We start from the raw sequence: 5,250 nt of genomic DNA, 5'->3' as shown, positions 1-5,250 counted from the left end.
GGAGCGCTGCTCTCTCGGCTTCGAGAAGAAGGGGGGGGAGCGGCGGAGGTTCGTGAAGATGGAGTAGTAGCAACCAGCGAGGGGGAACGAACTGCCCCTGTTTCCTCTGCTTATAAAGAGGAACGGGGCGGACGTTTCGCCCTTCCGAATAAAGAACCACCCACGATCTCTCCCACGACGCCGCATTCAACGCGTGCCGTTAGGGGAGAGCGCGGTGGATACGGAGCGAGATTCGGCATGGCCCAGTCCGCGTGTGCCCGTGCCCTGTCTTGGGCCTGGCCCAACAGCGCTCGGCACCGTGTCTGGCCCAGGCCCGGGGGCTTCTGTCGGTGTACTAGAATAGGGGAACCCTAGTACCCCGAACTTGTGCACGGGCAGTTGCAGCACCCCGCGGCAAGGCTTGTCGGGAGAACGCCAAGATCCTCCGTGGTTCCCTTGAAGCCATTCAAGAACAAAGTATTTAAGCTCAGGAGACAAGGCCCCGGCAAGAGGAGCTTGTCGGGAAGGCCAACCAAGGCACTCCAAGGAACTTGCTGCGACGCGCCACGCGCTCTGGCAAGGCAACAAGGCCCCGGCAAGAGGAGCTTGCCGGGAAGACCAACCAAGGTACCTCGAGGCCCGGTGAGCGACAAGCTTCCGGACCCAACAAGATAACAGCAGCGGCAAGGCGCTTGCCGCGGTAGGCGGCCACTCTGTGCCCACGCTCCAGCGCATCCACCAACGTGTCGCTCTGGGGGCCTCTCCAGGCACGCGTGGAAGGAGGCTGTGCAGCCAGCGGTGCGCAGTGGCATGCGAAGCTGACAAGATCGCCATCGTGGCGAACGGTGGCGCCCCTAACGATCCTTTTTTGCACTGTTTGGGCGACTCAGACGGACATTTAATGCCCTTGTCCCCTGCCGTCAGGGTTAGGTAGGGTGCACTGTACAAGTAACTGTAGCAACCACCTCACTTTTTACATTTGTATCCTTCTCTGCGTTGCCACCTGTCGGAGACCCCTTTAGCGTATAAAAGGAGGCCCATGCGCAACGTAGAGGAGGTTCGGTTCGAAGGGTTCGACACGTTCGCGAGGTTCGCGAGGTTCGACTGGTTCGGAACCCAGAAAAACACTACGCTCTCTCTCTTTGGAGCAAGAACACCAGATAATCAAACAAGCAGCAGTAGGAGTGTTATCTCTCAGGAGAGCTCCGAAGCTGGGTAAACTGCTCGTGTGCTTCGCCTCGATCTGCTCTTCGTGTGATCTCCGCCCCCGCCAAACCGAAGGGGCTCGGTCCACCGGCCCCATAGGTGTTCGTGGTTCAGTTTCCCCGACACCGCCACATCTTCCCTCATGTAAACGCCAGCCTGCACCGCATCTCTCGCTGCCCTTCATTTATTTTCATCCCATCCCCATTCCCGTTTCATGGAAAAACAATTTGCCATCTCAAAGCTTGGGTCGGACGCGTTCGTGGAGATGGAGCTCGGGGCGCCGGTGCTCGTCCCGGATCCCGACGGCGACTTCACCGTCACCGCCTTCGACGCCAACCACTGCCCTGGTCAGTCCGCCAACTCCGTCCTCTTCCCATTCTCGCTAATCCCCTCATTAGTACCCCACCGAGGCCGATTCTAAATCCTTCCCCTGCTCGCAGGGGCGGTGATGTTTCTGTTCGAGGGCGCCTTCGGCAACGTCCTGCACACCGGCGACTGCCGCCTCACTTCTGACTGCATTCAGGGCCTGCCGTTCAGGTACATCGCCGCGGAGGCACCAGGAGCAAGTCAGCCACCGCCGTCGTGCCGCATTGACTACCTCTTCCTGGACTGCACGTTTGCCAAGTGCCCGCTGCAATTCCCGGCCAAGGAGGCCTCCATACGTCAGGTATGTGTGCTGATTCAACAGTAAATTAGACCAGCAACTGAACCTGTGTGTCTCATCACATTGCATTTTTCAGGTGATCAATTGCATCTGGAAGCACCCGAATGCGCCGACGGTATATCTCGTGTCCGACATGCTGGGACAGGAGGACATACTGATCGAGGTGTCCAGGGCGTTCGGGTCGAAGATATACGTCGACAGGGACAAGAATTCAGAGTGCTACCACACCCTCTCGCTCGTCGCACCGGAAATCCTCACCGAGGACGCGTCCTCTCGCTTTCAGGTGATCGAATTCCCCCGGTTGTCGGAGCGGGCAACGGAGATGCTTGCATTAGCACGGGCGAGGCAGCAGCGTGAGCCCATCATCATCAGGGCCTTCTACCCAGTGGTACGCGCACTATGCGGCACCAGAGGCGTCGCTGAAGCAGAAGCCGGCGCTGACGGAGCCCATGCGGGATGAATTCGGGGTGTGGCACGTGTGCTTGACGATGCATTCGTCTCGCGAGGAGCTGGAGCAGGCCCTGCGATTCCTCCAGCCTAAGTGGGTCATCTCGACAACACCTCCTTGCCTTGCCATGGATCTGGCCTATGTCAAGAAACACTGCTTCCTGTCCCGGCTAAGCCCTGAGGACCCCATCTGGAAGTTGCTCAGAATACCTCATGGAAATCCTACTGTCACAGGCTCACCGCGGGCGGCGATAACCACCGTAGAAGCCATCAAGCAGAGTGAGGAACAAGAGTCAGAAGACACTTGGTCTGCTGTTTGCAGCCAGGTATTACAAGATGAAGAACCAGTGTTACAAGATTTTGCAATTGAAGTGGCGCAGCCTGTGACATTGTTTGGCAGAGCAAGGTTTGGATTACCTCAGGACTGTGAACTGTGGAAAGACGAGTATGAGAGTGTTCAAGTGGCCGAGGAGGCCAAATTGGAGGAGGAATTGCAGAATTCAAATGCAAAATCCTTCGAGCTATGGAAGGACTTCAAATCTGACAAGGGCACTGCCCACATGATTGATTTAACTCAAGCTGTAACAAACGAGCTTCATGGTTCAGCAATAGAACCCGAGTTGCAGGACTGTGAATCCATCGACGGCATTCAAGTAATCGACATTACTCACGGTGAAGTGCGTGAGCACAGCTCGAGTAGGGACGGCTGTGCTGAACTTGCCAAGGATGTGAAATGCAATGAGGGTGCAGAACAAATCAGGTTATCTAGATTCGAGGTGAAAGAAGAGAGTTCAACTGCAAGAGCCAAGTTCTTGGAAATTTGCAAGCCCAGGGAGAGTGTCAAATTCACCGCTGAGACAGTACAAGCTAAAGTAGAAGCAACAGAAGAACTGCTTTCTGAGGATCGCACTGTTCTATCCGACATTAGCAACAGATCTGAAGGCCCTGACACTGACAGAGCAGATACTGCTGGAGTCGGGTCATCGAAGGTTTTGAATGCGAAGCTGAGGAGGCTGTACAGGTCGATGAACGTGGCAGTTCCTCGGCCATTGCCGTCATTGGTGGAGCTCATGGGAGCCTCCAAACGACCAAGGGTCTCCTCCCAGTTTTTTCATCTATGAAAGGCTTTTTGTTATCATAGCACAAGATTATTGCTAGAGCTCTAGGTTTTTTCTCAAATCCCTGTGCAGCTACAAATTCATTGCAAATTTGTATTGAAGTGATTCCTTTGCTACAGAAATCAAAGTGATTTAGTGGTTGTCAGTACATCAGTTCTTGATGTGGTCTTGGCATTTTGTGGTGATGTAGCTGATCCAAGTCCATGTTTACTTTTGCAACAAGTTCATGTCTACTTTTTTTAGAAACATAAGTCCAGGTTTACTTGATGTTTTGATCAGTTTGGGCTCACATGTTGTGCCAAGTTCAGATAGGTGGGCTGAGCTGTGCCCGGTATCTAGATTTCAGTCCGGATTGTTACATTACATGCCATGCCGTTGTGTTCTCGTGTATATATAGTAAGGTTGGTGAATTTAAATAGGGTTAGTTGGGTGCTTTTGTTCAGACGTGGGGAACTTTTCTCTACCTAATATTAAAGGGAGAATTGTTTCTCCACCCTTTTTCGTCTTTGGTCCGTCGTGGTATGTCCTCTTTTTTACGTATACGTTAATTTTTTTTTCCAATTTCTGGTTTGCGTTGCATTGAAGCTTAAAAAAAAAGAAAATGAAATTGTGTTGGATGGAAATTGTGTTGGATGGGAACTCTCGAACCTTGGTCACCATCACGCACACACAAACCAGTTGATCTAGCCAATGTTGTTTGACATAAAAGGAAGGTACTCTTATATTATCAGACGAGTTATCACAATTGAGGAAACTAATGTCTGACAAGATGCATTAAAAGTAGACAAATGCCGTCGCTTTCCTAGGCGAGGTCCAGCAATCCCATCACCACCACCTCGATCCCGTCGGCCATCGACAGAAGCGATCGTCCAGCGATCCCCTCGTGATCCACCCGCTCTCCTAGCCTCGATCCACTCTAGCCCGCCATAGCCACCATGGTGGAGACGCAAGGCTTCTGCTCGCTCGACGAGGTGCTGCTGGTGGCCCCGGGATTGACTAACCTCTTTGTTTTGTTTTGTTTTGTGGGGATTACCTCTGCTAGACAAGCACATGACGGATTACATATTACCAAGATCCTCTTCTCCACCTGCGGCTCATCCTGGATGGTTCCCATCTACACATGTCCAGCAACCGGGAGAATTGGATAGCAAGAGCACCAGTGACTTGGAAAGAGAGGTGACAGAAAGAGGAGATCACAATGAACAGAATAGTATAAACAACAGCAAAGGACGAGGAGTGCAGATACGAGGCAGAGGCCATGGACAGTGGTGCACACTGTCGCGGAGAAGATGGCTCGAGAACGGGAGACCGTCACGGGACGATGGAGAAAGATTAGGAGACAAATATACCACGGAAAGGCTGGGAGAGAGAGAGAGAGAGATTGGTTTGGAGGAGCAGCTGCGTGAGGAAGAAGATGTTGTGTTAGAGTTGTGTCCAATATAGTGTACAAGGTAGATTACAGCTGGACTAGGAATTGTATTGTGTTTACATAAGATGTGGAGTTGTGTCCTAATAGGACACTTGTATCCTAGGCCTTTCATATATAGCGGGGGTAGACACACGATGTAACATATGCCAACATAATAGCACCGGAACGCAGGGGAAGCCGGCGGCATGTGCCGGTGTCCAGGGCGACCAGGTGCGGTATTGTAGCGGTGTCATGGGGAGGAGCGCCCATAGTCAAGCTCCGGGGATGTAACCATATCGGTAAACCTCGTTAACAAATCTCGGTGTCGTGCTCGTGTGATTGCTTGGTCCTTGGATGATCAACAGTATGCCTCGGATTTATTCTAACAAATGGTATTATGATCTAGATTATTCGAAGGCCGTAGATTG

The 5,250-nt window shown here is 52.4% G+C and overlaps 1 pseudogene; it reads left to right on the top strand.

The window, feature by feature from the left end:
* Positions 1–1,284: 1,284 nt before the first annotated feature.
* LOC123147643 (5' exonuclease Apollo-like) lies at positions 1,285–3,559 on the top strand (annotated as a pseudogene).
* Positions 3,560–5,250: the final 1,691 nt, after the last annotated feature.

The sequence above is a fragment of the Triticum aestivum genome, chromosome 7A (genome assembly GCF_018294505.1).
Source record: "Triticum aestivum cultivar Chinese Spring chromosome 7A, IWGSC CS RefSeq v2.1, whole genome shotgun sequence".
Lineage (NCBI taxonomy): Eukaryota > Viridiplantae > Streptophyta > Magnoliopsida > Poales > Poaceae > Triticum > Triticum aestivum.
Note: the sequence above shows the minus strand (reverse complement) of the source record. Positions and strands in the feature narration are given on the sequence as shown.